The sequence below is a fragment of the Patella vulgata genome, chromosome 7 (assembly GCF_932274485.2).
Source record: "Patella vulgata chromosome 7, xgPatVulg1.2, whole genome shotgun sequence".
Lineage (NCBI taxonomy): Eukaryota > Metazoa > Mollusca > Gastropoda > Patellidae > Patella > Patella vulgata.
This window is the reverse complement of record NC_065885.2, coordinates 32423867-32435054: the sequence shown is the minus strand read 5'-3', so window position 1 is coordinate 32435054 and position 11188 is coordinate 32423867. Positions and strand designations below refer to the sequence as shown.

General features: G+C 35.6%; 1 long non-coding RNA gene across 1 annotated transcript; it reads left to right on the top strand.

The window, feature by feature from the left end:
• Window positions 1–209: 209 nt before the first annotated feature.
• On the top strand, window positions 210–7359 carry LOC126827297 (uncharacterized). Its single transcript, XR_007682648.2, has 2 exons — window positions 210–477; window positions 5184–7359. It is a non-coding gene; the product is annotated as an uncharacterized LOC126827297 (long non-coding RNA).
• Window positions 7360–11188: the final 3829 nt, after the last annotated feature.

Here is an 11188-nt window from a genome sequence, read left to right as displayed (position 1 = left end):
CGAACAGTAGGACATTAAACCCCAATCATTTCATTTCATGAACGAAAATCGTCTTTAAGAATCGCATTGTGAGTTACTAGGGTTACGCTGTCTCTCGAACTACTTTCCTGCGCTCTTTTGGACAAGGTCCAAGGTCAACAAGGTGGGAAAGAGCGCCATATTATTAATACTTAAAACTTAGAAAATCCAAAATACGAGGTACTGGTATCTTACTTTATTTTATAAAAGATCAGACTTAAACAGGGGATAAAACCCATCCAAAGACTGGGCTTTAATAGTTAGAGAGACAGAGAGAGACTCGGACTCGGGAGTGAGAGATGCCAGATGGCAGATGGGGATTAAGTCTCACTAAGATTAGCTAAACTAACTTAGTCTCTAAGTCTAATTCAATATCATCCACCAAAGTCTTACTCGTTGAAAACACGAATTATTTGTCAATTCAAATCAACATTGATGTTGTGATCTTACCGGGAAAAGGTAAGCTTCTGATAACCAATATTTAAAATAAAATAAATATTTTACCATTGCATTGGTACACGAATCGTGTACGGTGCCATAGTACGTTTGATTGTCATTTGTAACAAAGGACCGAAGCTAGACATATTCCACAACTGAATACTCATATCAAACGGTGACGCCATGAGAGCATGCGCAATAGACTGAAATAACCAGATACTAGAAATAGCGATTCGGTTGAGACTCATGCCATATTTTGCTGGAGATAACTGATTTGAAATTAGAGTCAAAACGGAAACAATTGAATGTAAATCAGTTTATTTATATACAATCAGATTACATTATTATTTGTTGCGACCCATTTGGGTCAATTTCTAGGTCCCAAACATTAGCGATTTACTTGATTTAGCTCCTTTAAAGTCCACTCGTCTCGACCACTTGACACAAACCATTAAACTAGGCCTAAATCATTTCGGGACTAATAGGCCTATTGTTAAATTCACTTGACAGTCGACCCATGCACGCCGTGTTAGGCTCAATGACAGATTTTGTGAGATAGTGCTAAACAATATTCCTACTGCCATCAAGATCAAGCACTATTAGTATTTGGCCGTACTAGGTTTGAAGCCTACTTGTACTTGTAGCCTAAACTACTAAACTAGGCCTATGTTAACTATGTAGACCTACTGGTACTAATGCCATTTCTGATGATATGGATTTTGATGATATGAATTTTGAAGATATTAATATGATGATGAAACAAAATGAAATGAAATGCTGAAATGGGGTTTAACATCCTACTTTTCTGCTCTTTCTGGGCTAATGAAGAAGGCATACACTATCGTCTATCAATATGTTATGATGAGGCGAATTTTGGACAGAGTGACACTAATGTAGCCTACGTAAGCTTACTCTTTTTTGGAATTCTGTCTGTAGGGTTCTTTTAGTTCTATGTGCAGGACGCATTTTTCTTTCCATCCAAGCAACTAGGCACTGTTCCATGCAAAATTCAACCAGAAACATTATAGCCTGTTTTTGTGGTTTAACAAATTCCAATGGCAAAGCATATACTGATCTATAAAAGCATTTATAATGCGACACTAGGCTGGGCCTTTCTATTCATGCTAATTAGCGAACTGAACAGCAAGTCATATGTATGTGTGCAGCATATGCAGGGGGGGCGTACTTATTCTTTTTAGAACACCTGATAGCACTTTTTGTTCACATTACCTGGTACCGTACGGTAATATATAATTAATGTTTTTCTTTCGTATTGTCAAAGAATAATCTGAATCGACCTATAGAATTAAAAGTGTACTCATAATAAAGTTTCAGTCGATAACTAAACAGTCCTTTGCTTGCTTCGGGTGTTAAGAAACATTATTAAAACTTCATTTCATTTTACAGAGGATGTAGGCCTAGCTCAGAGTTCAGAATAGATCACACTTCCTCTCAACAATAACTGATAAATGAGTATATCAATCCAAATGGTTATGCCTATTGTAGCTATTGAACATTGTACTGTATCCCTGACCTCCCCTGCAAGCGCTGTATCATAAAGTCTGTCATTGAGTCGAGTCAGTCGACAGGCGTGGTTTCGAATCCCCGGTTGTATGTGACAAGGAGTAGGGTTGCCTGTCCAACCTCGTGGGTTTTCTCCGGGTCCTCCGTTTTCCTCCCACTGCTAAAGACCCCTAAGCGCATGCGAATTATTGAAATAAAATTAAACCATTTGTTAGTCCCGAAATGACCTAGTTTGTGTCGAATGGACGTTAAACCCCATTTCTCTCTCCCCTGACCTCCCGAATATGATGTAAATAAACCAATGCCAGTGGATGGTGTATCAGAATTCATGAATGGACAGATAGACTACTTTTTTTTATACGCCAAAACTGAAATGTGGGCATATTATTGTCCGGCCGTCTGTACATCCACAAGTCTATTAAAGTTAATATCCGATTGATAAACAGTTTTTAAGGTCATGAGACAAAGAAGCCTATAAATTTTCAGTGAAAGTTATGGTCCTTATTATCGTATTGACATTGAATTTATAGTGTTTAAGGTCATGATACATGATATAGGACTTTAAACCCCATTTCATTTCATTGCAGGTCATGAGACGAAGAAGTCTTAATTTTCAACGATTTCTGATAATTACTGCCAGAGTTACGGTCCTTGATCACATAATCAAAAATGAAATGAATTGGGGTTTAACGTTCTATTGTTTTTCTCCTATACTGGGCTAATGTACAAGGGCATAGGCCATACAGTGTGCTTTGAGGGAAATTTTGCCCGGGCAGCGGCACTATGGCCTACTCTTATATCGAATTCCAACTGCCAAGGAATCTTTTACGTGCAAGCCAATGTATAAACAGGACCTTGGTTTTTCGTCTCATCTGAATGACTAGACAGTTGTCCTTGTCAGCCTCCCCCTTCGTCCTGCACCACTGACAAGATGAAACCACGTCAGAATAAAGCCCATAATCAACCTTGTGATTATGAACAGATTGAAACGGAATTGCCATTTAATAATCTAATTTAAAAATGGATGTACAAGACTTTGTGTATATCGTAACAAACAGTAGCAATGAAAATAGAGACTACACTGAATGCAGTAATTTTACTGAAATTTTCAAATTATTCCTTGTTCAAAATCTTTAATTGTTTTTTTTCTTCAATAAGCTTACGGATTACAGTTTTTTTTGTGTTTACAACATTACTATAATCCTTTCATCCTACATCAGGACTACAGATATTTCTTGTGTTTTTTAAAATCGTGTAGTTCTTTACTAATAGTACATGTTTAATGTATGCTTGACAGGTCAGATTTTATTTGTTCCCATCTGCTGTAAGATGGCACCAGTAATGGTTACTCAACCCAAAATTTAGTTACATGTCTGTTTTGTCTGGTCCATAACACTATCATTGGGCATGATGGATTCTTCATATCGTAATACTCCTGTAATGTATTTATTTTAGATTTGTCAAAAGATGAGGTAAAAAAATTATCAATGGAGGAAAGCAATGCTTCAGGTTCGCACCTTCATCAGTCTCAATATTGAAAATTTTGTATGTTGCAAAGAATTAATCACTTAAACATACGTTATTCAAGAGCTCAATCTGCCTATTGCAGGTTTTTCTTTAGACCTGAAATGTTATATTATATAAACTATTAATTAGACATTTATTTACATGACAAGCATAAAATCAACTCTTGATACCATCGGATATCTCTGATATTAACTAGATTAGAACGGTTCAGCCATATTTTGATTTAATTTAGAAATGAAGGAGCGAGACTTAGCTTCGAACAACCAGTACGGTGGTTGCAATTATTGTACATGTCTTGTCAAACCTTCAAAGGCTAATATCTTTGCTTGCAATAGAGTAATTTGAACAAAATTTTCAATATATTCATTTTGCATTATCTATTTTCAAACTATTATAATAAGAACGGCCTGCTCTTTATCTATATCTTGCATAATGACAATAATGTATCTTTAATCTTTTCAATACACGTGGCCCCAGTAATTGGGTCATCACACAGGTCACAGCCTAGGTAACAATTTTCTGTAGGATCCAGTAACTGGGCCTATTCCAAGCCATGAATTAACTAGAATGCTTACAACCACATTCAATTAAACAAAGTAGGACCAAAAGTGAATAGGCCTAGCTGTAGTAGAATGATGATCACAAAGCTAGTCACCACAGTGACCAGTAAGGAATAGATTAAATGGGTATCAGTATCGCTGAGCAATTCACTGAGCAAAATAATACTTTTGAAATTATGTGTCTTAAAGATACATTATGGGAGATTTTAATAGAGAGTTGGCCATTCTTGCTGTAAAAGTCCAAAAATAGATGATGAAAGAGGACTATATTGAAAATTTCAGTCAAATTACTTTATTCTGAACAAAGTTATCACCATTGTAATTTTTGACTAGAATTAGGCGTCAACTCTTTCTTCGCCGTCTCCGAGAATGGCCGATCGTTTGATTGACAGGCGTTAACTCCACCTACATAATCTTGATTATCAAGTAACATTTTCAATGACTGTGGTACCGTTAGCCTATTCGGTTTGAGATGGGGTTGCACAATTCAATTTGTATCACATTTATTTTTACTACAAATTAAAAATAAGACTTTTAATATATATATAAGAAGCGAAAGTTTGAAAAGAATGGACCAAAACAATGAGGATAATTATAGCTGTATATATCGAACTTTCAATCACATTGACTGACATGCGGCATCGCTCAACAGCGGCCTAGCTTCGTACACTCTATCATTTAGCCTTGATCTTAAATTTCCGGGAGTATGACGTCAACTTAACGGTTAATCTCCGCTTACGACGCCATTTAAAAATTTAATCAATCAATGAAATCCTGTTTAAATCCAAGCCATCCGTGGGTCTACAGAGTTGATTTTGTCCTTGTTGTGTAAATAAAGATCTAATTTATAATTTCTATGACATCTGAAGTCTAAATAAAGACTTGTAATAATCAGATTTAGCTCGTGCATAATGTATGTTAAAATATTTTTTAAGTTCTTTGAAATCCTATCGTCCTGTTTAGTTGAAATCCTGTCGTCCTGCTTTGAAATGCTAAATGATCACTTAATACCCTCAGTTCTCATATATTTGGTACCTTATCTTTTATCTTAATACACACCTTGGTTATTATTATCTTACTTACTTTTTCTTCAAAAATACTATTTGTTTTTTACAGGAGTCAAGGCTGGAAGGCAACTGAAGAAAATCAGTATTAACTAAAGATCACTAAACTTACCTAACAACACAACAAATACCAGAAGGGAAATCTTCAGCTAAAAACAGATACATTTGAATACAGTGTAACATCTAATTCTCTACACCCGTTAATAAATTATTACTATGATACACTCTGAGAAGAAGTCGAGCTACTTCAATTGGACAAATTAACTGATTACTAGAAATCTGAAGGAGCTGCTAATGCCTCAACATTGTCTCACAGTTTACAAACAGAACAGGTTTGTTTGATGCCAAAAGTGATATTATGCAAAAATATAAAACATGTTCGGAAAATTGTTCTTGCGGATGATTTCACAGAAAGCACTTTGTTTGACTATTATGAAGATGATGATGACGGAGATAATGATAAAGATATAGAATGTGTACATGTGTTGACTAATAGTTCATTTACCGAGTGTATTGATAAATAGTCTGTTTATAAACATATGGAGTGTATTGTTTATCAACATATTGAGTGTACTGTTTATCAACATATTGAGTGTAGGCTATTGATAAAGAATTGGGTGAAAAAACATATTTAGTATACTGAAAAATAATTTTTTATCAACTTATCGATTGTATTGATAACTTTTGTTGATCACCATATTGACTGCATTAGATAAAGTGTTATAAACTTGTTGAGTGCATTGATACATATAGAGAATCTCTTATCAGTCTTTTTTAATATCAAAAAATAGCAACACAAGTTGATAAAGTAACAAAAAACAAGGCTCTGCCGAGTTTTTTTTTACTTTATCAACGAGTGTTGATATTTTTTGATATAAAAAAAGACGAGTAGGTGATTTTATTTATCACCCAATCCCTTCTTTTAAAATTATGTGTCTTAAAGATACATTATGGGAGATTTTAATAGAGAGTTGGCCATTCTTGCTGTAAAAGTCCAAAAATAGATGATGAAAGAGGACTATATTGAAAATTTCAGTCAAATTACTTTATTCTGAACAAAGTTATCACCATTGTAATTTTTGACTAGAAATAGGCGTCAACTCTCTCTTCGCCATCTCAGAGAATGGCCGATCGTTTGATTGACAGGCGTTAACTCCACCGACACAAGTTAATAAGGTAACAAAAAACAAGGCTCTGCCGAGTTTTTTTTACTTTATCAACGAGTGTTGATATTTTTTTATATAAAAAAAGACGAGTAGGTGATTTAATGTATCACCCAATCCCTTCTTACATCCACAAATAGATAAATATAATTCTTTGCTGTAGATTTCACTTTTACTGAACATTACGGCGTAGTGATACATCATTTTTGACAGCAATTCAACCATTGCAAAGTCTTTTATATTGACCCAGTGTTTCCATCAAGGTCAATTGAATAACAATAGTTCATTTTTAATAAAAAAAAAAGTTACGTTTAATAAGAAATGAACTGTTCTTTGAAAATAAAAAAAGTAGTTCCTTTTCAACTGACCAATCAAATTCATGTAAAGCGATATCTCTTGTATAATGTATTTGGATGATAAAATTTATTAAGTGTTAAGAAATGTTTGTTTATCAGCTTATAGACTGTATTGATATAGTATTACAAACTTTTATCAATATTACTGTAAATAATTTTATGTTTATTTTCTTAACTATAGTGGGAATAATATGTTCATTTTATCAACTATAGTGTTTCAAGTGTATTGTTAAATTTTGTTGATCACAATATTGACTGTATTGATAAAGTGTTATAAACATATTGAGTGCATTGATAGTTTATTCAGTGTTATGAAGTGTTTATCAGCTTATTGACTGTATGTATAATTTTTTCATTTATTCAACTATAGTGTACATGGCGTATTGCTCATTAGTTAAAATAACTTATTGTTCATATGAACTATAGTGTGAATAATTTATTTCTCATTTTATTGATTATACTGTGAATAATGATTTGCTCATTTTATCAACTATAGTGAAAATAATTTATTTTGCTCATTTTAACAACTGTAGTGAAATTAATATATTGTTTATTTTATCAACTATAGTGTGATTGATTTATTGGCGATTTTATTTTGTTAACTATATTGTAGATAGTTTATTGTCATTTTATCAATTATGGTGTGAATAATTTGTTCATTTTATCAGCTATAATTTATTGATTGATTAATAAAAGGATGTCGATATTATATTTCTTGTTGTAATTCTTCATAAATTGAGAAAACCTGCTATTTTGAAGGAAAATAGATATGAAAAATTCACATAAATTAAAATAATTGTAGCAGACAATTAATATTCAATGGCAATTTGATAAATGTCAGCATGATTTCAAAATCAGAGAGGCACTTTAATTAAATCATTCTAGAAAACGACTTACTAAATGGATCAAAGCATGACACATGACACATTGGTCAGAATAACACTGGCCACCTCAACGGCATATTCTTGTCCTGCCATCCGCAGTTGATAGCAATACCGACTCTTATCTGTGAAAAAAAAACGTTCTCCACTGTCTGTCTCACGAGTTCTGGTGTTGTTGGGTAAACTGTAGACGTTCACGTCGATGGCGTGGGATGGGGATCGGTCCACGGTAAGGTCTACGGCAATGGATGTTCTCTCTGTTAAGACGTCGGCGCACTGTATCGGTACTAATGGGTCTTCCGTGTGTTCCCACTGTCTGACGTGCTGTCTCAGATGCCTGTGTGAAGGGATTCTACAATTGCTGTCGCAGAACATGGCAGTCTTTAGGCCTTGTGGTAACCCGTGGTCTACCAGTTCGGGGGGCGATCATCCGTGGTGTTGGTGGCTCGAAAGCGTTGCTGAAGCCTGTAGATGGTCCGAACATTGACCTGGAAGTGATTGGCAACGGCTTGGGCAGTGTGGCGAGCGTCGAGTCTTCCAAGCGCCTGGTCCCTCTGAGCTGTCGTGAGTCGTGGCATGCTGCTGACGTTGTAGTGTGAATGATTCAACCAGGTATGGGGTGCATTTTATAGGACTGGTCCCGGTGAACAGCACGTGCAGCATGAGATACTTGAAAATCATGGAGAACACATTACCATCTCAGAAGTCAGGTTGCGTTTTTGAGAATATTTCCTGGGTTCAATTCCGTGTTTGAGAAGGAGCCTTATTGCTCAGGTAAGGTTGGAGATGTGGTCACAAATAATAAAAACATTTGACATATTTTATGCAATGCGTCTATTCAGATTAACATACCAACCCGACGTTTCGTTTGCTGCTTAGTATATGTCATGTACAGATTGATCGATATGGAAAATTTACACAAATTAAAATAATTGTAACAGACATTAATATTTAATGGAAAAGCCATTGTTAAACCATTATTAAAGAAATCCAACATGGATCTAGATAGTCTGTCGAATTACCGTCCAGTCAGTAATCTATCTTACATTTCAAAATTGCTAGAAAAGTGTGTTCTAAATCAATTAAATGATCATATTTATTCCAATAACCTTCAAAATCCATTACAATCTGCTTACAAACAATACCACGGCACAGAAACTGCTTTACTCAAAATCACCAACGATATCTACCGAGCTTTAGATCAACAGAAATGTGTTATCTTGGTACTCTTAGATCTTATATACATATAGATCGCTCAGCCGCATTTGATATGCTCGATACCGAAGATTTCCATGATGCATTATGGTGTGAAATTAGCTTGCGTGGTTCTGTCTTTAACTGGGCTAAGTCATATCTAACCAATCGCACCCAAGCTGTCAGAATTAGAGATTCAACATCCGATGATAATATAATGCCTTGTGAGGTACCGCAAGGTTCTGTACTCGGACCTGTACTTTTTATCATCTTCACAAAGTCTACCATTAAGATTGCTGAAGGCTATGGGCTAAATATTCATGTGTTTGCAGACGACTCCCAACTTTATATTGAATTTGAGACAGACTCTCAACATTCCACGATACAAAATATAGAACTTTGTCCCACGGAAATTCTTGGTTGATGACAGAACATTTTTTGAAATTAAATCCAAATAAAACAGAAAATCTAGTCGTTGGAACTAACTAACAACTCTGAAAAATTGATCAAACGCTAATTAATTTTGATAAAGAAGTGATCACAGGATCCTATAACTCTCGAAATATTGGTGCTGTATTAGACTCGAACCAATCGTTGAACGATCACATACAAAGTATTTGCCCCACCACCTTCTATCATATACATCGAATTTGAAAGATCCAACGCTATCCCAATTATGAAAATAAAGGAGAACTCATTCACGCATACATCTCAACTAAACTAGGTTACCAAAATGGTTTACTATACGGCTTACCAGACTATCAGATTAACAAACTACGTCATGTTCAAAATTCAGCAGCTCGGTGCCTCACTAAAACTAGAAATAGCAACACATCTCCACGGTATTGCAATCTCTACATTGGTTCCCAATTCAGCAAAGAATTAAGTTCAATTTACTCCTCTTTATCTGCAAAGCGTTAAACGGCCAAGCTCCATCTCATATAAAAAGTCTTGTAGAACCCTATACCACCAGCAGAAATCTTCGTTCTCAGAAAAATCTCCAGCTATTAACTTACAACTTGGAAAACGTACCCTTTCTTATACTAGCCCTTTTCTTTGGAATGACTACCACAGTCAATGAAACAATTATCGTCTGTGGGCCATTTTAAATCTCAACTCAAAACATTCTTGTTTCAAAACCCTGATCTGTAAATAATCAGTGAATATAACCAACAGCGCCTTAGAAACTGTTTTTGTTCTGTATTAACGCGCTTTACAAATAAACGATATCATTATTATTATTATCAGGATTACTATGGCCGACATTAATACAGTAATATGTCAAGTAAAGATGGATCGGTATGGAAAATTCACACAAATTAAAGTAATTGTGGCAGGCAAGTAATATTCAATCGCCACACGTCCTATGTGTAGTACATATATTTGCGCCCATGATTTGGGTTTTTTGGGGAATAACAGATCGATCGGTATGGAAAACTTACACCAAACAAGATAACTGTAGCAGCCAGTTAATATATTATGGCAATTATATTATCCCCACACACCTTACGCGTTTAACATGGCAATTTTGTAATCGGCACACACCCTAAATGCGTATTACATGCATTTGTGCACGGTATTTTAGGGTTACGACGGCCGACTCTCGAATTGTGTAAGTATAGATATACCATTTTGTGAAATTCACACACATTCACGCCAAAGAACATGATAAATCCGTCATATATAATTATGCATTTATACGTTTGTGGGTGAGGAGACGTAATCCTCCCAACGAGCCACGGTGTAAGACGCTGGTTCATTAATCAGGGTATCCGATCTAGGTGCTGGCCGAGGAAGTTTCTTGGGATTTCCAATCGCGGTTTCCACTTTTCAGTGATGCAGACAGTGTCTAGCCGTACACGTTGGTAATCAAGTAAAAGAACCCTTGATTGACAGTTGAGTAGTTGAATAAGAGTAGGCCGTGTGATTTGATATTCGGATAAAATTTCCCACATAGCACAATGCATGTCGTATGCTCGTCTTCAGTATCACCTGCAGTTGGTGCAGAAAAGTAGGACGTAAAACCGCATTTCATTTTGTAATCCTCCCAACGCATATTCCGTAACCTTTTTGTGCGATCGATGTTACCGGTAGTTATGTGTATCTCAGTCAGTCAATATGGAGAACCCGACGAAAACCCACTAGGCTACTGGTTGGGTAGAGATGGTTCCACTACTGATGTCTTCCGCCTTACTCCAGCCACAGTAGTAGCTCGTCCTGCGGAGTTCCTTTGCGTAAGTTTTTTAGTCAAATGACTACAAAAAGGTTACTGACCTACAGCTCCCTTAATTTATACATAAACTGGCCCAAAACTGCACTGCACATAGCTTAACATATAATAAACCAATTCCCATTGAAATAAAGGTGAAACCTTACCGCATAATTATATGATATGAAACCAAACTGCTACGAGTAATTTTTCGCTTCCCGAACTTATTTCATCTGGCCGGTGTCATGGCGGCT